The sequence below is a fragment of the Ursus arctos genome, unplaced genomic scaffold (assembly GCF_023065955.2).
Source record: "Ursus arctos isolate Adak ecotype North America unplaced genomic scaffold, UrsArc2.0 scaffold_4, whole genome shotgun sequence".
Taxonomy (NCBI): domain Eukaryota; kingdom Metazoa; phylum Chordata; class Mammalia; order Carnivora; family Ursidae; genus Ursus; species Ursus arctos.
Window position 1 is genome coordinate 85,682,672 of NW_026623056.1, and position 23,876 is coordinate 85,706,547.

The following is a 23,876-nucleotide window of genomic DNA, read 5'->3' on the forward strand; positions in this document are numbered from 1 at the left end:
TGCAAAAAAGGTCCAGGCTGCAGGGCAAGTGGCCTACAACTTGGGCCTTATGGCCCAGCAGACCTTATGGCATTAAAAGCATTAGTGACGGAAAAAGACACCATGAAATTTTTGGCAATCTATATTGGGAAAATCACAACTCAGATACAAAGTTCTGGAACAGGCCATGTCAGCTACAGCAAATAACTACACAACTTTAGAGAAAACGGTTCCTAGCATACTATGGGTCCTGGAGGAAATGGAGTAGCTGACCTCAGGACACCAAGTAACCAGTCATCCATGACGGGCTGGGTTGCATCACACTCATCAAGCCACACGGTTGGACAGGCCCAGCGGCAATGCTTGTGAAGTAGACGTTGTATCAAGGGCATAAGCAAGCCATACAAGCAGGCAGCCCAGACCCCCACGTTACTCACTACCATTGCATCACTACCTCTCCTTGGTTCATACGTACTGCCACATGGAAGGTCTGTTCAGAAAGGCTAATGGAAGAGGAAAAAGCCCAAGCTGGATTTATTCTGGGGTCAGCTGAATATGAGGGTACAAGCCAAAAATAGCCAGTGGCTGCTGTACGGCCTCATTCTCAGGGTGGCCATGAAAGACAATAGTGAGAAGGAATCATCCCAATGGACAGAGCTTTGAATGGCACATACCCTATGTTTAAGGGGAATTAGAAACTGCCAGTGTCCAGGTCGCATAAACCTCAGCGGGATGTCCTGGGCAGTCTATGTTGCTTGTCTCCAAAACTAGCTGAGCACCAGAATTACTTGAGAACTTTTAAACGGAGATCCCTAAGCCCTTCCCCCAAATTACTAAAATGGATACTCCAGATATGGAGCTCATAAATCTATCTTAAATAAGACCCATAAGTGATTCTGATATTGCTAGGCCTTGTACTGGTATATGGGAAACATACGTCTATGATTAGCAATGTCCTGATAAAGAACAAAAGTATTGATAATATTGATAATATAGCGAGCATATAACTAAGTCTCTTGTGGTAATCATTTTGCTGCTTATACGTGTATCGAATCATCACGTTGTACACCTTAAAATTATACAACATTAAATGTCAATTATTTCTCATGAAGCAGGGGAGAAAAAGACACAGCAGTATTTTTTTAAAAAAGCAAACACATATAACACAAACTCTTTAATATGTATTAACTTTTTTCATTCTCACAACCACCCTATGAGGTATGTGTGATTGTTACCCTCATTTTCTATTAAGAACACTGAAGTTAGGTGACTTATTCAAGGTCATACAGAAAGTGACAAGGTAGTATTGAAACTTAGTCTCTGTGCTCGATCATGATGCCATAGTGAAAAGGGCAGTCAAGAAAAGAGAAGGAAGAAGAAAATCTGTAATCCGCAAAGCTCGTCCAGGTTGAAGGGCCAGTTCCTGTATTTTTACCTTAAATGAAGACAAATTGTTTTCCAAATTTTTCGACTTCAAGGACAGAACCCATTTACAATAGCACATGTGCGCCACCTAGTGGCTATATTAGGCCACTCAGAGTAATCGCTCTAAGTTTCAGCAAGATCAACTAAGAAGGACAGAAGAACTGTTAAAATTAGTAGACTCAAGTTTCCAATTCCAGAATGAGGGAATTTCAATTCCAGAAGGATAGATTATTTGACCTCCAGAAAAGGTTTTAAAAATATAGTGAGGATATAAAAATGAGGAAAAACATCAAAATGGGTAAAGTCAATAATAATCATAGGAATGATGTCAGCCTGGGTTTTTGCTTTTTTTTTTTTTTTAATGAAAAGACAATAGTAATAAAACATAAAAGAGAAAAGGCCATATGGCAAATCATTTTAAGTTTATATCCTTATAATAAATTTATTATAGGCATGTACTAAAATCTTTTCATGACTAATAAATAATCTTTTCCAGGTATTCTCTTAAATCCAGCACCCTCTTCCTGTCCAGGTGTTAAGACACCATCTGCTCCCATCTCTATCCCATGAGACCTCATGGCTGCCTAACAAGCTGAAATGTACTAGCGGCGTGAGAACCCACTACGTGTCTTCTCCTTGATTTCCAAGAGAGTCATTTTCTCTACGATCTGTTGAACCCACCCACACGGCGCCAGGCAGGATGGTGCTGAGTTCACGCAGTGGGAGCCAGTTCATCATGTGAAGAGCAGGGCTGGAAAGATGGCAAGGGCCATGAGCAGGAGATGATGTCAGGGCCCCAGGGGGCATCATCCTGGGCAGAGCCAGGGTACAACAGAGTTGGAAGACAGAGGGTGTTTCCCTGAGCAGAGGCTGGCCTCTACAGCCTCAGACAGTCTTCCCAGGCCCTCGAGACCATCTGGGTTCATCCCACCGCTTCCTAAATTCCTACTCAGCCTTAAATAGGAGACATAACAGCTCTTCGACAGGATTTGTGTTGGGGACAATTGTCCTCACAAAACGGATGAACCTGAAAAACATGATGCTAAGGGAAAGAAGCCAGATGCAAAAGGCCACATGTTGTATGATTCCATTCATGTATGATGTGCCCAGCATAGGCAGATCCATAGACAGAAAGCAGACTGGTGGTTACCAGGGGCTGGGGGAGGCAGGCGTGGGAAGTAACTGCTTGACCGGTTAGGAGGGTTTACACTGGAATGATGAAAATGCTCCGCAACTAAATTAGGGACACTGGTTACACAACCCTGTGTGTGCGCTAAAGGCCACTGAATTGTCTGCTTTGGAATGGTTAATTTGATATTATTTAAATTTCACCTCAATAAAAACATATATATATATATACACATATATATGTGTGTATATATATATGTATATATATATATATATATCACAAATTCTAACTCTGTCTTCCATCTTAGGATTTAGACCAGGGTATTTTAAATTTTGAGTATTTGGTGAGAACGATCTGTAAGTTTTAGTTAGGACCTAAGGCCACCAACCTCCAAATCGAGAAGATAATTACAGCCTTCTTTGTGAACAGGTTGTGCTAGCAAGAAATGGGGTGGGGGCAAGATATCACCTACACCCCCTCGAAGGGAAAAGACAGCTCATCTTTTGCAGCAAAGTTGTTCTACAAAGAATCTAGAAAACAAACTACTCCCAAGTTCAGATCTGTGCTTTGCACCAGGTTTCAGTGTTCAGATGGGTGGGGCAGGTCTGACAAGAAGCAAGGAGGCTTGGCCCTATCTCTGGGAAGCGCCCAGCTTCATGACCCTGGGGCACAAGAAACCTGGAGTCTGGAAGAATCCAGTACCTCATCTGCAAAGCTTTCTCTCAAGAAGCATCAGAAGGCAATCAGCAACTGGCCGACAAGCACAAATTCCGAACACACACCCAGTTAATGGAAACCACACACGCACACACAAACTAGAGATATTTTCTACCTGCCAGTGACAATCTGGAGTGGGAGAAGCAGACAGAAAATAGCCACGGGGGCTTTATTCAAAATACTCTACATCTAAGGTGGAATTGAGTTTCTCAAAAATAAAGGCTGTTTACAAACATACTGTTTTTGCCAAAAGGAATTCTTTATTTTAGGTGCTTTGGGAAAACTGCAGAGTCCTCGGGTTTGGGGCCAAAGACGCCCAAATGTTGCAATCCTAAACCTTTGGCAGTGACAAAAACATGTTTGCAAGTGGAAAGTTTTCCGTGCAGACTTCTGGTGTTGTTTTGTTTGGGTGTGTGTTTGTTTGCTTGCTTAGTGCCAAAGGATTTCCTCCACATCTTCCGGGAACTGGGGAGCGGGGGTCATCACTGCATTTGGGATGTTGGGCCCAAACCACCTGTACCCCAACTTGTACATCCCAAATGGCTCGAGGCCATAAAATAGCAGCCATGACGTTTAGGGAGCCACCTGTTTCCTATCTTCAAACTGAACATGGAGCCTTGTGAAATGGCACAATCAGAAGGACGACGAGGAACTCTGGGTCTGTCCCCGTGGGGTTTCATGCCGGCAGAGGGGATTTCTGCATTTCTGTCTCTGGTTAACCCAATTTGTTCCCAAGGTCCAGCCCCAGCAGGTCATCTTTCCATCTTTTTCCATCCGACCTGGGCTGAGCTAACAGTCTGATGTATTAACTCTGGCTTCCTACCTACTGAAAGCAGACACTTGGAGAAGACCAGCCCAACAGAATGGACAGACAAAAAGCATGGCACTTCCAGATAGTTCTTTACACCATTAACAGAGCAGGGCCAATAGTCTGGAAACCCAAGCCTTTTGATTTACGAGGCTCAGGCACTTGGGAACTCACATGCAAAGCCTGGATCCTGCCCAGGAACAGAGGAGGGTCTGAGGGCCCCACACAGACACGGCACAAGGACAGGCTGAGGGAGCAAACCCCAGAGGGACGGCACGGGGAGAGCCCAAGTCAGAGCTCAAGGCCTGCCTGTCACCCACAGGGGAGCTGAGAGGGGCCAGAATGTGCGTCCTCATTCAGTCTTGTGGGTGTTCCAGAGAGCTCTGAACGCGAGCCCATCCTTGCCTGTCTGCTGTGAGTCTAGGCACTCAGCGCAGACAACCCACACTGATGGCTGCTCTTGTCCTCTCCTCCACCTCAGCCCACCCCACCCAGTCCTCCCTCCTCACTGGCCTTTCAGAGAACCGCATCTTCTGAGTCACTCACTCAAGATTCTTGGCATGGATTTTGCTGTCTCCATCTCCCCCCATAGCTCATGCACTGCCAAATACCATGGATTCTACCTCCCCGGTGTCTTTAACATCTATCCCTGGTTTTCATTACCATTGTCACCGCTGGATGCCAGGATCTCATCATGTCTCGATGGAGCCCATTTAATATTCCCTAATTAATACCCCACCTCTAATTAATACCCTAATGTCTCCCCCACATGAGTCTTTGTAAACTTCTGTGCTACTTGTAATCTGACTCCTGTTTCCCTCCTCTGGCCATATCCCTCTCTGTTCCCCCTCCTTCTTCCCGATCTCTACACATACATCACCACCCCATTCCCTGTTCCAGACAGACTGCACTTTTTTTCCAGTGTCTCCAGTGCAGGGGTGATAGTGTCTCCCCTTAAAGCCCCCACAGAAGCTGTTCTCTCTGCCTGGCACACTCCAGCCCCATCTCCTTCTGTCTAACTCCTCCTCATCTTCCAGACAGCCCAGGTGTCTCTTCCTCCAGGAAGGCCCGCCATGCTTTCAGCAACGGCTGGCAGAAACACTGACGCCCACGTGCAGAGATGATAAGGAAATATCTTCATGCCATTTAACAGGAGACTCAAAGGTAGGGTGTAGGTGGGTTCAGGGGTGTCATGCCATCCCCAAAAACCTGTTTCTTGTTTCTTTGCCACTCTCAGTATCAGCTCCATCTTTAGCAGATGCTTGACCCAGTTCCATGCCACATCCAGAAACTGTGATGTCCAGAGGGGAAGAAAGGAGTTTTCTTTCTGTACTTTCTCTCAGTGTGGAGACATTTCCAGAAGCATCCCCTCCTTCCCTAAGCCCCACCAGACTTCCTTTTACATTTCATGGGCCCTTAGTTCATGTGTCCCTCGCTCAGCCAAGCACTGGTGGGGGGAGCAGCATTACTGGTGTGGCCTGTTGAGCCACTTCTCATACCTGGATGTGAGGTCAGCCTCCCCTGAGGCACAAGATGGTGCTGAAGAGAGGAGATACCTGCTCGAAACCCAGATTCTTTCGGGAAGGAAGTGAGAAGCAACAGGCAACCAGAGTTCATTCCCTTCACATCTGATTCTGCATTCCTTTAACTGCTAGCTGCCTTAGCCCATTTGAACAGGAACCATAGACTAGGTGGCTTATAACAACAGAAATTTCTTACAGCTCTGGGGCTGGGAAGTCCAAGATCAAGGAACCAGCAGATTCCGTGTTGGTGAGGACCTGCTTCCTGGCTCACAGACAGAGTCTCTCACCATGTCCTCCTGTGGTGGGAGGGACAAGAGCCCTCTGGGGCCTTTGATAAGGACACTAATCTCTGAGGCTTTTGATAAGCACACTATTCATTAAGGATACTTCACATTCATGAGAGCTCCACCTTCATGACCTGACTGAATCACCTCCCAAAGGCCCCCCCACCCTCCAAATACCATCACACTGGGGGTTAGGATTTCAATCTATAAATTTAGACTGACAGAGGCATTCAATCCATTGCATCTGCCCCTGATCACCCCCCCAAATTCATGTCCTTCTCACATGCAAAATACAATCATTCCAACCCAATAGCCTCAAAAGTCTTAACTCATTCCAGCATCTACTCTAAAGCCCAAGTCTCATCTCCATACCAGCGGTCTCAGGTATAGGTGAGACTTCAGGTGCATTCATCTGGAGGCAAAAATCCTCTCCAGCCATGAACCCGTGAAACCAGGCAAGTTATGTCCTTCCAAAATACACAGCGGGACATGCATCAGGTAGACATTCCCATTCCAAAAAGGGAGATACAGGAAAGAAGGAAGGAATGACAGGTCCTGGTAAGTCCAAAACTTAATAGGGCAAACAGCATTAAACCTTAAGCCTGGAGAATAATCCCTTCTGGATTGAATAATAATCCTGGAATAATCCCTTCTAGCCCATTGGGCAGCACCGTCACAGCTCACCGGAAGTCCCCGCCTCTGCAGGTCTACAGCAACAGTGTTGTCTTCCACCAACTCCTAAGCAGGCTCCTCGCTAAGTTGGCAGTGAGAAGGCACCCTCCTATGCCCCCTCCTTCTGGTCCCTCTTTCCCCACCAAATCTCCATGCTAAAATCTCATTTTTTAAAGCCCAACCACAGAGGCCAATTCCAAAATGAGCCTTTTCTGATCTTTTCAATCATGCATACTTGTCCCACCTGTTTAGATTTATAACCTCTAATGACATCACAGAGCATCCTGTATCCGTATCATAGAAAATTGAATCCATGACTTCTTTGAAGTTCTTTAATGGCAAAGCTGGTGTGACTTGCCTCTGCACTCCCTCTAGCACCTGACCCCATGCTTCACACATGTTGGGTATGCTATAAGTGGGCGGGGGGGGGGGGGGGGACACTGAACTCAGGGTTTGCAATCAAGCATTCTAGTCTGAGCTCAGCTGTGCACCTACCATGTAAACTGGGATGAGTTACTGGGCCTCCCAAAAATAAAATGAGGCTCTTGGATCAGATGTTTTCAAAACCCCATACAGCTCTGTATTTGTTTCTTAGGATACTGCTGCAACAAATTACCCCAAACTGGGTGATTTGAAACAGAAATCTATTCTCTCCCAATTCAAGAGGCCAGAAGTTGAAAATCAAGGTGTCAGCAGATTTGGCTCTTTCTGGAGGCTTTGAGGAAGTATCTTTTTCATTCCTCTATCCTAAATTCTGACAGTTGCCAGCAACCCTTGGCGTTTCTTGGCTTATAGATGCATCACTCCAGTCTCTGTCTCAGTCTTTCCATGCTATTCTCCCTTTGTGTGTCTCTGTCTCAACCCCCACCCTTCTTTTCTCTGATAAGTACACTGGTCAGTGAATCTAGGGCTCACCCTATATCCGGGATGATCTCATCCTGGGATTCTTAACCTGATGACATCTACAAAGACTCTATTTCCAAATAAGGTCCCATTCATAGGTACTAAGAGATAGAACTCGAACACAGCATATGGGGACATGATTCTACCCACTACAAGCTTTAACGCTGTGGAATTCTACTAGTTATTCAGGCCTGGTAGATATCACATAAAAAATACAAACTAAGGACCACTGAAGCTGAAATATTTCCTTCCTTTATAAAAATCACATGTAGACCCCCACTGTGGATCATTCAACCTCCTCTGATTTGAAGGTTGAGCAGTTGTTGTTTTTCTCTTCATTTCCTAAAATACTGACAGTGAGTCGACCTCCAAATTTCAAATACTGATCCTGAACGCTACCTGTACACTATAGGATTATTTGTTTTGGTTTCTGGTACCAATCCACAGCCTAGAAGCCACCAAAAGCACTATCTCAGAGGGTGCATATTGGTCCCAGGTGCCTTTTCACTTCCCAGTGCCTTAAAATCCCTGACGATGAAGGCAAGGACCCTTGGAAGAATCACAGGGAGGTCCCTATGTTTACTGAGCCCCTGGCCTGTTTCAGGAGAAACACAGAGCCACAAGGAGGCCGGCAGTGCCACGTAGTGGCAGATGGCACGCAGCCTTTCCACCACACTTCAGGCAAGTGCCATTTTTAAGGCACACCTGCCATTAGGAAAGGCCCTTCTGATAATTCCTGATCAAGTTGCACCCAATGATGCCATTGATGGATGAGGTGGTTCAAAACAAGAGGCAATCATTTGTCTTCCTTGACAAATGTATCTCTGCAGGCTTCATGGCTGGCAGACCAGTCCTATAGAACCCAAACCCTCAGAGACAGAGCTCCACCAGCGAACAAGGCTGAGCTATGTGCTGGTCTTACGTTATGTCTATTTTAAAAGTTGACTTTGGCAGGTGTGTAGAACACTCACACAATATATCTAACTCCCAGAAAAGATAAGGGGGAAAAAAATCAAACACTAAATTTTCTTTAAATTCTCACTTGGAAGCAAACACCTTGGCTTCAAAATTCTTGCTTCAGTGATGATGACTAGTTGGAACAAATTATAAAGAAAATATTGGAGCTATAAATAATTTATTTTTAAAGAACCCGCGTGCTAAAGTATCTCCTGAGTAGCAAATTCTAAGGAATGTAAGCTTCCAGATTATATTCTATCTGAGGCAACATTTTTCCAGAACTCTTGGAACACGTCTGAGGAATGAAATAAACTCAATAATCTTTTAAAGAGTCCACTGTTAAAAGATATTAGGGGCAAATGGATGATCATGGACTCATGGTTGTAACATGGGGTAAAGGAAAATGAGAAGAACTCTAAATATCCAAGATGAAGAAGCTCCACAGCCAGACCAGCTCTGGTTCAAATAATCAGGAATGTATCCACCCATTGCCAACCTTCTCCTTTACAGTAATGAATGCATTACAGGGTCCATTCAAAAGGGGTCTTTACCAGTCGTTCCAGTTTCTTCCTCTGTCCTACCTCAAAAGACCCTAAACACCCTCCCCAGGGCCCCCCTTTCCTACATGCTAGAACAAAATGAAAAAATTAAACGCCATAAAATTTTGTGAAACACAACCTTGCAAAACCTGTTATTGACATTCAACAATGTATTTTTAAACTAATAACGTGAACTTTTCCATGCCGAAGAGTCATATAATTGGCTCACCGAAAAAAAAAAAAAAAAAAAGACACAGCTGTAATAGAAAACATTTCGGAAAAGGATATTCATACTTCAAAAGCCCTGACTAATCATAAAGTGATGCAAATTTGAAAGGAAATACTTAGATTGTATTTTTACCCAGCTGAACAGTCAGATGTTTAGAAATGCCCTGGATTTTTCTAAATATTTCCTCCTGTTAATAGCAAAACAGATCAGATGCTCTAAAAAAAGGAGGGGGGACACTTTAAAACCTTCGTTCTGTATATTTTTCTTAATTATAGCTGCTCCATTCTGGTTGCAATAGGAGGTCTGATTGTAAAGACTTTAAAGGTAAGATATTTACCCAGAGTTACCACACAGAGTTATTTTTACAAAAAATACTAAGAAGTACAAGTCTGAGGATATGCATAGAACTTCAAATGAGAGGCTGGAAAAAGAAGGAGGTGATGAAGGACTTAGCACATTTTCGGTTTGTTTCTCTTACAACCTGTGAGAGAACCCAGACAGTCGATGGGCTCCAGGAACAAACTCAAGATGGCTGCCATCCAGAGAGTTTGGCAAAGCCCAGGCAAGGAGGAGAGGCCCGTGGTGAGCTGGCCTCCTAGACAGGAAGGTGGTGACAGCAGCAGCCGAGTTGCATGGCATGTGAGTCCACAGGACAAGCTCTGGCAACTGCCTGAGCAGTCCCTTGTGGCCTTTTCTTCAAAAGTGAAGATGGGGGCGTCTGGTCAACCACAGGTGAGGTGGCACTTCAGGGAAAGGCTGCAAACTGTCAACTCAGCCAACCCTAATGAGGACCAGACACCCAGAAGTATTTGCAGAGTTGGCGGGACAGGAGTGAGAAGTAGCACTGGCTCGCCTCAGACCACCACCAGCTGAGCAGGCCTACCCAGTGAGGGAGGAAGGAGACAGTGTCCCCTGGAACTCCCTGGGCAAAAGGCAGAATTTGAAATGCAAATTCAAAACAGGCTGTGGTGGGCTTGTGCCAGGTTTGTGTCTGGGTGACTGCCTGGCCCTTTCCCCAAAATAGCACATGGAACCTGTGAGAAATGTACTCTGGCCCCTTCTAGACCCCGGCCCTGAGGACACCAGGGTGGGAACCAGAGGAGCACCATTTCCTCAAAATCCTTATCACCACTTCCTGGCACTCGTTTCCTGACTTAATGCCTGTCCCTACGAAAAGGGGAAAAAACAGCTCACAGCCATTCAACCTGGGGACTTCTACCCCAGCATCCTGGGACCCACCAAGGCCAGCCCGTCTGGGGATGGCATATGCAGAGGAGTTTACTACAGAGCTTGAGTTCAAGAGGAAGGCTTAACTTTTTTTTTTAAGATTTTATTTATTTATTTATTCATTTATTTGAAAAAGAAAGCATAAGCAGGGGGAGGGGCAGAGGGAGAAGCAGGCTCCCCCCCCAAGCAGGGAGCCTGATGTGGGGCTGGGATCATGACCTGAGCTGAAGGCAGATGTTTAACCGACTGAGCCACCCAGGCGCCCCAAGGCTTAACTTTCTAAAGATGTCATGCTCAGCATTTCTGAGGGTAAAGATTATTTTTCTAAATAATAATTGAATCTGGCCATCTTCAAATAGAAGTGAAATCAATAAAAAATGTTCCAATCAAGTCTGCAATATAAATTTTCTCCAGTGGTCTTATGATCAACAAGAAAAACTTCCTTGTTTTACTTCTCTGGAGGGGAGGTAAGGGGACTTATAACCACAGATAGCCATGTAACTCACTTCAAGCACTGCCTCATGGCCACATAGGAGGAGAGAAACATGGAATCTCCCAGGAACCCAGGGTCACCCTGATGGGTAGAACTGTGTCCCTCCCCAATCACCACTGCCACCACCAAATCCATATGTGGAAATCCTAACCCCCCAGAACCTCAAAATGTGACCTTACTTGGAAATACTGTTGCTGCAGATGTAATTAGTTCAGTTAAAATGAGTTATGCTACCACAGGGCAAGCCCCTAATCCAATATGGCTGATGTCCTTATAAAAAAGAATGTCATGTGAAGAGAAAGAGCCATACAAAGAAGGAAGAAGATGGGAAGACACAAGAAGACAGCCATCTACAAGTCAAAGAGTACCTGAGGCACCAGAAGCTAGGGGAGATGCCTAGAACATAGTCTCTTCACAACCTCACAAGGAACCCACCCAACCCTGCTCACACCATCATCTCAAACTTCTGGGCTCCAGAGCCCTGAGAAAATACATTCCTACTGTCTAAGTAGGTACTTTTTGTGGTACTTTGCTACAGATGCCCCAGGAAACTAACACAGTCACATACCATTTTTGTAGGCCCTGGGCACTTTGGCCTGTAAAAAATAATTCAAAATTACTTTGTGGCTGTATTGGTATAAAGATAAGTAAAATCCAGGCTGGATCACATTCAATTTTTATTTCTGATTTTTTAAAAATGAAAACATCTTCATGAGCTCCTAGAAATCTCATGGGCCCTCAGCACTGTACTCCTGAGCCTAATGGAGAAGGTGGCCCTGTGGATAGTCACTGGAGTCCTCAGGCTCAGCATATGCCTCCCTGTTCTTTATCTGGGAGCCATATTGAAACTACCTGTCATATGTCTAATATTGCCTCTCCCCACCCCCTGGCTAGAACATACCCAGGCAAAAAGACTGTCTTGTTTATCTTTGCAGTCCCAGTATAGCCTGGCACACAGTAAGTGCTCAATAAATAGCTTGTGAACCAACTTGAACCAAATCAACTGGAACCGATAAAGATCCAGGGTTATTTAAGGTCATTACTGAAACACGGAGCAAGAAAAGAGAAAAAGAAGAAAGTTTTGGCAAGAAGAGAACCTTAATAACTGAAGTCTTAGCTCCTGGTAGCAGGGTGAGGATCTGGGAGCTCATCCCAGGAAAGTTTTGAAACTGAAATAAAATGAGTATTTTATAACCATCCATTCTGTTCCATTTTTTCCCCCTCTCTCTCTCCCTCTCTCCATCTTTAAATTTGTTTTTCACTCTCCAGGACTTGGAGAAGTTCACTTACATTAGAGCTACTTGCCTTTCTTTGGATGAGGGTTTCTCAAATTACAACTTTTCCACTGAGATTTTTCTGACAGTGGGTTTGGCCTTTCTAGACCCAGCCCCACTTATGGTCCATGACAACACTATACTCTAAGTTGTCCTCATCCCTGAACAATTTCTGCTTTTCCTGCTGACCACTCTGCATCTTTGCCATATCTCCGCGTAAAAAGTTCTTTTCTGCACCAGGATCCCACAGTGGCAGATTAGCAAACCTCCTTTAGCCTTTTGCCACTGCTTAAAATTTTTAAAAAGAAATAAAGAAATTAATATTCCACCAGGCACTGGGGAGAGATAAAGAAGCACAAAAACTTATGTATTACTGAGAAGATAAGACTTCTAGATTTCTAATTGCGTGCCATAAACTTCCTAGAAGAGCATTCCTCAAAACACATTCAATAGAATGCTAACAGTGTCACACACAAAAAAAAGGTTTCAAGGACATATATCTGGGAGGTACATGGGTTTAAAAAGCAAAGCCAGTTTCTATAATGCAGAACTTCTCAGAGCCCTTAGTGTGTTAATTTGCAATAGGAATGTCCACAAGGCAGATTAAACTTTCAGCATCTCATGGACGGACTTAACCATGGTCTTATCCTATAGGGAGAATGGAGAAAATGGGGTTCAAGGAGCATGTGTTCTAGAAAATACTCTGGCAAACACTGGCCTAGCCATGATATGTTGAGTTTCAAAGGAGAGACACCATAATCATTTGCATAAAGATCCCCCGTGGGCTGAGATGGTTAGAGCTGGCATGTTAAAAGTAGTATGATTCATATTAGTACTCAAAACATAGAGTGAGGAGCGGGCGAGAGAAGCATGCTTGGGAAAATAGCTTCACCAAAGGAGAAAATTTATGAGATGTGTTTGAAGAGCACCAGAAGACTGGTGTGGAAGTCATGCTATGGAAAAGACCAGAAGACCTGGGAGGAGCGGGAGAAAGAGAAGAGAAGAAGACTAAGAACCTGACTGTGAGAACCTCAACCTGGAAGCATGGGAAACAAGAGTCAACTTCAAGGCAAAAGCACAAACCTTGGGTGCTGGCAGAACATAAATGAATTTGGCTCCCATCGGTAAATGATCCCTACTATCTGCTCAACAGAGAGAAAAAGTGGTGCCGATGAGCAGGGGCATGAACGTGGCAAGTAGGGGAGCCATGGTGGTGTTGGGGCAAGGGCCCTGGGTGGGTTAGGAAACTCACATTCCACATCCAGTGCTGCTGGGACTTTGGACAAGCAAGTTAACCTATGGTTCCTTACCACTCTAACACTCTGTCAGTCTCTGATGATGTGAAAGTCACGTCTCTCCAGAGCCCCCAGGGCTGGAGGGAATGGGGCATTGCAAGGTCAGACACCACACGCCATTCTCCCACAGTGAGCTTACCAGAGATGGTTTCAGCTGACAAGCCTCTCTGCAAAGGGAGCGCAGCTGTCCTGGTCTGGGCAGCTGCACAGCCCAATACAGCTGCCTATGCCATCTGGCCAAGGGGTGGGAACCCAGGAGGCATGAGTTCTGAGAGAATCAAGGGACAAGATACTGAGAAACAAGGGGGCAGAAGAATTACAAGGCATGTCTTCTTGCCTTTTGAATTCAGGCAAGCTGATCGCCACACCCTCCTGAATCTTAAATGATGGAATCACTCAGATGCAATTTCCTACAATCTGAGAATCAATTAACAGCTCCTGAATCTGTAAAATTAAGAAATCTGTATAGCTTCATAGGGTTGCAGAATGGATTGAACAGCACAGGCTATGTAAAACAAAAAGCACCATGCCTGGCCTAGAGTGACAAGTCTACATGTGCTGTGCTCAGACCTAATTATTTCCCAGGATGCATCACTGATGTATTGCCCCCTCCACCCCACCACTACCTGTCTCACCCCCAACACTCTTCCCTGACTGGCTACGGGACCCTGCTCCAATCAGTCACAGCTTCCTTTATGCCAATGCTGCAATGGATAAAAGAAGGACCAAGAAAAGATAGACCCACTTGAGCATCTGAAACTTCTTTTTACTTACAGCCAACACTATAATTTCAGTTAAAATGTTGGAATAATTTTGTTTTCCATTATTAGCATGGTTCTTACTTACCGGGATGAAATATGATTTCCTCTGGTTAAAAAAAATGCCCAATATTTTGTAAAAGATGAAGTAATGCCTAGTAACCTTGGTTGTTTTTAAAACCCCTTCCTATCAACTGCAAAGGGGACTTGGTTTAATGTTGATCCATGCCACAGTATATTTGCTTCACTTCCAGCTTCTGGCTAACCCCTTAATGAGTAAGTTAATTGGGTAACATGAGTCAATTAATCAGAATGCATACTTATTTTTATGAACTCTACTGCCAATGCATTAATTCATGACATGTGTTTCATAAGTTGGAAGAATGGCTAAAATATAAGTATAGATTTTTACATGACATATGGTTCTAAAAGTCAGACGGTGTGAATAATTCATCCATTCATTCATCTAAGAAGTGCTAATTAAGTATGTACTATGAACCAGTCATGATTCTAAGCACTGGAGGTAATAGATGAATCAAGTCAAAGACAGGAAGTAGGCCCACAAACAAGTCCTTACACACAGATTTATGAGGGAGGTGTGGGCAGAGTGGGATGGTGCACAATGCAGGGGCCATACCCCTGCCAGAGGGTCAACCAAGGTTTCAGAGGGGCAGAGCTGCATCGAGAAGAACGAGTCAGGACTCACTGGATGATAGATGGAGAAAGAGGATACAGTGATAGAAAGACATTCCAGGTATTGGAAATTTCCTGTGAAAATGCCTCAAGGCACCCAGAGCACAGTAATTCAGAATGACTAGAAAGTTAAGGTCCAGGGAAAGAGAGGGAAGCGATGAATAGGAGCTAAGTGGAGGAACAGCCAGAGCTTAGAAGACCTTGAGCAGCAAACTAAAGATTTTGGGCTTTATTCCGAAGGCAATGCAAACTTCTGAAGGGTTCGAGCAGGAGGGCTGATGTGCTAAGATGCTTAAAAGATCATTCCAGGGACAAAGATCACTCTGGCAACTGACAGGAAGAGACTAACCCAGAAGGTAGTATCAACGTTCAGATCAGAGACGATGAAGGTCTGGGGTGAGCCAGAGGCATTTGGGAGAGGGAACAGATAGTAGATTTCATGTATATATTTTTCCAACATCAAGATGTAATTGACTCAGGTATATTTATAGCTCAAATCAATAGGGTTTGCTCATGGATGGAGGTAAAGTGAGAGGCAAGAGTCTGGGGTAGTGATTGGATGAGTGGCAGCACCACCAATTCAAGTACTGGAGACAGAAGGAGAACCGGGTGGTAGGGGGACATCAGGAGCTGCTGCATTCAGTCATGTGGACTTGATGGCACCATCGACATCCAAACTGCAGGTACTCCACAGGCTATTTATAGGTGGGTCCAAAGCTTGGGAAATGAGTCTAAGCTGGTGAAAGACATTTAGAAATCATCACTGCGAACATAATGGAACCAAGAGAGGACATGTAATTGCCCAGGAGGGGCAGGTGGAAGAAGAGGAGTCCAGGAAAAGGTAAGTCTGAGGATGACATAGCAACATAGAGGATGGTAAAGAGAGGGGGTGTGTACATGGAAATCAACAGATATAGCATTTCAAGAATATGCAGTCAACAGTGCCAAATAGCACAAGGAAGACAGGAGAACATGCCATGGATGTGTCGTTGTTTGCAAATTTCAGTTCCCATGAGTTTGAGGATTGGCACTGAGCGTGGGCCACAATCAAGGAGAGGCAATTAAGAAAGAAAGAAAGAAAGAAAGAAAGAGAGAGAGAGAGAGAGAGAGAGAGAAAGAAAAAAAGAAAGAAAGAAAGAAAGAAAGAAAGAAAGAAAGAAAGAAAGAAAAGAAAAGAAAGAGAAAAAAAGAAAAGAAAAAGAGAAAAAGAAAAAGAAAACCTATGGCTCTCAAACTTTAATTTGCAACAACAACAAAAAAAAAAAAAAAAAAAAAAAAAAAAACCTGACAGGTATTTTTAAATATAATTCCTGAGCCCTACTCTCAGAGCTTTTAATACAGTGGGGCTACAGGCGATCCCAGGAATCTGCATTTTTAACAAGCACCTAAGAGTTTCTAAAGGATGGTCAGAGATTCCACTCTTAGAAACACTGTGAAAGTGGCTCTCTTTAAGTTGAAATTGGGTACTTTTTTAACAGAAGCATTTTATTAGCAAAAGTATTTCCCAGGGGTCCATGATACTCATTCCTGTTCTACTTACGGAGACTCAGGAGGCCGCCAGATTGTTTTAATCTTCCCAGTGACTTCAGTCTTACAGCCCTCAGTATCCTCAAAATGAGATCAGCCGTTCTCATAACTGAAAGAATAACCTGAGCATTTAAGAAAATCTGTCTACTTGGGGCGCCTGGGTGGTACAGCGGTTAAGCGTCTGCCTTCGGCTCAGGGCGTGATCCCGGCGTTATGGGATCGAGCCCCACATCAGGCTCCTCTGCTGGGAGGCTGCTTCTTCCTCTCCCACGCCTCCCCCCCGCCCCGCCCGCTTGTGTTCCCTCTCTCACTGGCTGTCTCTATCTCTGTCAGATAAATAAATAAAATCTTTAAAAAAAAAAAATCTGTCTACAATGTCCTGGTTCCACCTTACTTCCTGAATCAGGCTCCCAGATGTGGAGCCCAGGAATCCAGATTTCTGAAGCCCCCCAGTAGATTCTGTGGTTCAGCTAGGTTTAGAAACAACGGAATAGATCATCTCTAATCCAACATCCATCCTTAATAGTCCATGAATTCGGCACACATCTGCAAGAGGAGTTGGGCTTTGGCTGCCAAAATAAGGCCCTAATAAACCTCCCTGTCAAAAAGGAAGTTTAAAATTCCTTGATGTCAGCGGAGCTTGCGATAGAAACTGTAGTCCAACTGTGAGTTTTCAGAGTAAATATTATTACAATGATGTAGAATTTTAGCTGGTCCTATTAATTATGCAGTTGAAGCACTTCGATGAATTGCGGGTGCCCTAATGTAAACATTGGTTCAGTAATTGTTACTCTCAAGTTCAATGGCCTCCTCAAATCAGTCAGCAAAGATTTACCATTGTTGTTATAACAACAAGAGGAGTCCAGGAAGAATGAGTCCTTTCGCCAGCTCTAACACTGGAAAATTCGGTAAACATATATTTAAGTCAGTGCCAAACAATAAATTCTCTGGCTAATAAGGATTATTAAGGGAAATGAGATGTCTCATAAGTAATGTAAAGGGCTGGTAAACACTGTCATTTCAAAGTCCCAGGTCTCCAGAGGCAAAGGTGACAAACTCTTGCAAATAAGCTGATCCCCCCCTCACCTCTTCTTTCCTCCTGTAGTGATCCCCATCGAGTGCTAGTAATGGCCTGTGTTCCAGACTAGGGTTTGCTAGAAGAGAAGGGGAACAGAAAGACTGGGAAGCACATGGCAGAGAAGCATTGAAAACCTGCTGGCAAGCTCTGCCTTTGCTGTGTCCAAGATTTTTTTCTTATAATGGCCCTAGGGAGGTACCTTCAGCTTCCTACAAAAGAGATTTCCCTCTTAAAAACCTCAGTAAGATTCCCCACACCTATATCATAAAACTCACTTTGTTTAGAGGCCAGCAAGAGCATTTTCCCATTGGGCCTTGGTTTCTCCTGCCCACTATCCTCTACCCTCGCTCCCAATACCATACACAGCCTCCATTCCAGCAACATTAAACTTCTGACTTTCCACAACTCAGGATCTTTCTCTGCATGTGCTAAAGTCACCAAAGCAGTAGCCTTTCAGCTCCCTTTCCTCACCTGGAAAACTCTCTTAGCTCTCAAGACCCAGCTCAGACAGTACTTCCTAGGTGAAGCCTTCTCAGATTATCCCAGACATATGGGTCCACCCTTGGTGCTCCGGAGCCCTTTGTTTGAACTCCTGTAACATCAAGTATGCTGCTGAACATTTATCTAGTTGCTTATCCAACTCATCTGCTGGACCATGAGCAGCTCAAGGCCACGCTCATAGTAGGCTCTGTTAGATGGGTACAAGGGAGGGAGGGAGGGAGGGAGGGAAGAGGCAAGAAAGGAATGAAAGAAGGTAAAAAGAATAGATGGATGGAATGACAGACCAAAAAAGGGGCAAAAAGAGGCAGAAAGAACTGGACTAGAGTCAGGAGGCTTTATTTCTCCATCTGCTGATATAACAAATGTTTATTAGGAATAACTATTAAGTTCAAGACATGGTGCCTGGCATACTGAGACAAATAAGACACAACTGTGACCCCTACCAGATGCTCACAGGCCAGCAAAGAATACAGATAAGCAAGCAGACAATCACATTAGAGTCTATGAAGTCCAGTGAAGGTATACACAGGGTGCTATGATATCATATAGGAGAATTCACCAAAACAGTCCAGAGGAGTCGAATGGAAAGCTGAAACTTAAAGCATGAGTAGGGTGGGAAGCAATTTACATTTCCAGGAGAGGAACAGTATGTGCAAAGGAAGGAAAATAAAGAAAAGCTTAGACAAAGAATTGGGGCAAGAGAGATAAGGCTGGAGACGGAAGAGTTCTAGAGTAAGCATGTGGACATGAGAGAAAGCTCTTACAGAACCCTCAGCCTTTGTATGTGCCGCTCCTTTTGCTTAGAATATGCTTGGTTTTCTCCAAATTCTGCCACCCTTTAATTAGAGGTTCCAGGCACACTACACTTTCCCATGATAACACCCTTCAAAATTCATTGACCTATTCTACCTAATACCTGGCTGCCCCAGTAAACTGGAAGGTTCCCCAGACTAGGCATTGCATCTGTCTTGTTCGTCATTGTATCCCCAGCACTTAGAAAGTGTCTGGCCTGTGGTGAGCCCTCCATAAATATTGGATAAATGAATATAAGAAATGCATGGTCTTATTAACCAAATCTTTCCATCATGGTTCTCTGAAATAGTAAAAAAACAAAACAAAAAAATCCCACCTGGGAAAATGTTTGAGAAAAATCCATGAGGTAGAAAGGATCCCAGCAGAGAGCTTGTTCTCACCTAGCCTCTGACACTCAGACAAGATGTGTTCCCCAGCAAGACATGGCAGCTCACCAAGCCTGGGTCTCTTATTTATCAAATGTGGCTACTGGCTTGGATGAAATCTAAGATTCTCTCTAACTCATCAGGTCAATGGTGTTTACATTATAGCTCCAAAGCCATAATGACCCGTGGCAGAGTAATTTGCTGATACTGAGATGAAGGAAAGCACTCGGTGCTGTTCACCTCCAGGACTGTGGTCTCACTGAATTTGTCCTCGGGGAAGCTGCTGCAACATCCACTCTAGACTTTATTAGATATTAAAACACAGTCAAAGAGGAAAGGAAAGGTCACCTCTCTGGCACAAATAAACTTTCTTCTAGTAAGTCCCCAAGAGACGGGGTATGGAGTGCCCAACATTTTCCACTTTCAAGTTTAAAATGGCCAGAAAGAACCACTATCCCTAGAGCCAAACCCAGGAGAAGGGCTTGAGGTCCCTCCAGCAGCAAAGGGCCACGTGGTTTGCTCTATGCCCAGGAGATTCAGGGGATTGGAAACAAACTAAAGCCATGATTTAAGTAATTTCATCTATGTGTTTCCAGAGATTAATTATATTTATTGTATCTGACACCAGTCAGGGATAGCAAACATCTTTTGTGAGGCTTACAACAATATTTAAAAAGCATTACTCGTAATGGCTGATTTTGTTTTATTATATCTGACTCAAAGCCAAGGTAGACAGCACTTAGCTGTCTGTGGACATTAATGTTTGGAGAGCAACAAAGACAGCTCCCCTCTCGGGCCTCCTACCGGCACCTGCACATGTTGCCCACCCCTCTCAGTATATGTGACAGTGGAGTGGGGGCAGGGAGGCAGTCCAACACCTCCAGAATTTGTTGTGCAGCCACTGTGCAGGCACGGTGCTAGGCATTGCTGGATCCTCAGAGGTGGATAAGACAAGGATCCCTGATCCCCAGGTGGGCACAGGGCTCACCTCTAGTTGAACAAACATTACCCCATAAAGACAATACTACGTGCCATACAATGGGTAAGGAAACAGTAGGATAAGAATACGGAAGGGAGGGGTAAGTGCCAAGTAGGACAAATCAGGAAAAGGATGTGGCATATGAGATGAGCCAGCAAAGAAGAGGTTTCTCTTAGGCCAACACAAATGGGAATTGGATTCTGGGTGCCAAGAGTAGCACAGGCAAAGGTGGGGAACTGAGAAGGGGTGGGGCTCAGGCAAAGCTTTAGATAGCATGTGCCCATGTGGGGAAATAGCACACAGTGGGACAGGAAAAATGGAGCATGTGGTGGAAGGCCTTGAATACTTCCCGAAGAGCAGGCGAACGTTTCATATGGCTATGGAGCCATACACGCCCTTGGGCAGAGCAGTAGCATGAGAAGATCTACACTCCGGGGAATTTGCGTAGTGTGTCAGATAAGCAGCCAGCAGGGCCTTTCAGAAAGCGCCCTCCACGGCCCGGATGAGAGCCACTGGTCTAGAACACAGTCACACCCGGCGATTAGGGGCTGTTGGATTGCTACAGAAATTAACGTGGTGGGCTCCGTAAATTCTAGTCAGCTGGCCTGGGGACCTAACGATGGTGTACGCTTAGAAAGAGGCAATTTTAAATTTTCAGTCACTGACAGAAACAATATGCAAAGACAATTCATTTGTAAGTTGGGGACTGCCCTCCCACATGACAGAAATTTGTTTCATATCTTTAAGGGGTGCTTCCCTTTCCAAAAAGAACTTGTCATCTAGTGGAAAAGATGAAAGTATTTTGGACAACCAGGAGATCCGAGCATGAGGGCATTTACATTCACCTGTGCTCACAACATCGGACAAGAACGCAACCCACCAGGGAGGACCCCCACTAACTACGTAGGGGTTTGTCTCCACAAGCCGTAAAAAATAGCACAAAAGTAGAATGTCTTTAAAATCCATCACATCTTCAACAGAGTTAATTTTACTGGAAAATTGTTCTCCCTTTTTAGAACATTAGTCCCTAGGGACAGAGTACGAGGGGGAGAAACTTGTTTTTTTATGAACTTGCCTAAGAAAATTGATACACCCTAAAGCCCATCTAGTTATGAAATTCCATTGCATCTGTCTCTTGTTTGTTTGCTTTGAAACCACCAATCTAAATCTACTTGGGACACTCAATGCAAAATAATAATAGCTCTGTTCATTTTTATTTGGCTTTAAAGGAAAAACCAGCAGAACAAGGGGATCAAGGTCTCAGTTAAAAATCAAGAAAATGTGGCAGAAATTGACATCTATGCAAAATGAATCAAGATCAAACCTCTGTATTTTTGCATTGTCATTGAATTTTTTTCTTTACAAACAAGACATTTATGCCTTTCTTTCCTGCATAATTTCTGGATCCATCCTTGGTACCCCATATTTTGTTGTGCCAAGTATAAATCCTTAAACATCATAAGAAATTTCTACTGTTTATCTTTGAAAAAATACAACTCAAAAGAGCCATAAAATTGACTTGTAAAATAATGGATGCTAGCATAAACAGGGATACATACACATTTAGGTGCCTGTTGAGAAATGCATGTTTATATAAATAGCTTGTTTTTTATTTTAAAGTCATTTTAGACTTATAGGAAAGTTGAAGAATAGTGTAAAGAATTCAGAATTCCCATATACCTTTCACCCAGATTCCCCAAATATTTCTCGTGTGCACGTGTGTGTGCACACGTGCATGTATAGATATGTAATTTGCATGCATGATGCACTTTTATCCCTAATTGCTAGAGTCTGTGTCTCCTCAAAACAAAAGCATTCTCTTACACAACCACAACATAATCCCAAAGTAAGAAAATTAACAAGCTATTGTTCAGACTTATTATACAGACTTTATTCTAACTTTGCCAGTTGTCCAAATAGTGTCCCTTAGAGCAAAAGAAAATCCCAGATCACACATGGCGCTCATTTGTCATGCCCTCAGCAGTATCGACCTTTGTGTGTAAAGAGCAGAGACAAAGTGTTTCCATCACACGGAAACTCAGAAAATACTATTCCCTTGGGTTCTTCCTGAGGAATCTACTAAAGCCCATTCTTCAAACAACAAAAATGACCGGAGAAACATACACATAAGGACAGATGGTGGGCACTTAACATGTAGTTACTTGAAGAACTAAGCCTAAATGAAAGTTAACAGGGAACCTTATAGTATATAGGACTATGTGAATACAGACCTGACTGTGAGGATGTAGGAAAGCCATAAAAAATGGAGGGACAAGGAATAGCATAGGTAATAAAATAAACTAAAATAAAATAAAAAATTCCTGAACTGTTTTCAGGAATCATGATTGGTGGTAATAGTATCATGTTATTACTCTGAGACTGCTGTGTTTATACCAAGGGATAAAGCAAGTGAGTAATTATAGGATATTCTAATCCCGTATGCTTGGGAACTAAGGTTTTTGGTGTGAAAGAGGGAAGATACAGATGTAAATAGAGGAGGTAAAGTAAAAACCCTATAGTCTTTAATCTGAATTAGAAATGGGTGTGTTGTTAAGTTTAGCCATTCTGACTGGTGTGAGGTGGTATCTCATTGTGGTTTTGATTTGTACTTCCCTGATGTTGAGTTATGTTGAGCATTTTTTTCACATGTCTATTGGGCATTTGTATGTATTTGAAGAACTGCCTTTTCATGTCTTCTGCCCATTTCTTAACTGGGTGATATGCATTAAGGAGGGCACTTGATGTAAAGAGCAGGGTGTTGTATACCACAGGTGAATCACTAAATTCTACCTCTGAAGCTAATAATACACTATATGTTAAATTGAATTTAAATTTAAAATTTTTTTAAAAGAAATTGGTGTTAATTGATATGGCATTTTATCTATTTCTAGACAGATGACAGGTAATGAGAAAGAGAGAGTGAGACATAGACAGATATGTATGTGTGTGTGTTTTCCTAGCTCTGTCCACTTAAAATGCCTAGAAACAGTGGCCAACGCAGTTCTAGAATCATGTCAAGGACATACAAGAGCAGCTGATCACAAAGGTCTGGGTGGAAGAGTTTCTCTGGCTCACAGATGGGACAACGTGAACTTCCATAAGGATGAAAATTGCAAGAAATTTGGAATTCATCAAATATATTTAAACTCATGAGCTCATGATGACATGTTTGAAAAACCTAACTGGTAAACTTTTGAGGATGACAAAGAACTGGTACACGATCTTGAAAACTAAGTAAAAGGAAACTGTCGAACATGTATCTTACTTCCTATATGAACTAAACTACTAGGTCACCAAATAGTGGATGAAAGGAAGTATATCCCTATAAAATTATCCCGCAAATAAATGAAAACAAAGTGATGGACTTAGAACATTACTGTTCTGCAGGCTTCAATGAAGGAACGGATCTAGGTGATGTGCATCACATCCCCCAAAATTAAACACAAGAGGGAAAAGAGCAGGTGCGTGACGGAAAAACACAGCACCACCGACAATCACCTCTCAATCATCTCTCCCAGGGGGTGACCCTGAATCTGGTAAGACCTCTGGATCTGGCTGTCAATTTATAGGAGGACAGGGGACAGAGGAGCATGCTGACCTGCACAGTGAGGGTATAATCAGCAAAATCCAGCCTGGGGGATACTCCACAGGTCAAAGGGGCCAGGTTCTTCAAGTTTATACATAAAAACTTTTTATTTAGGCAAACCT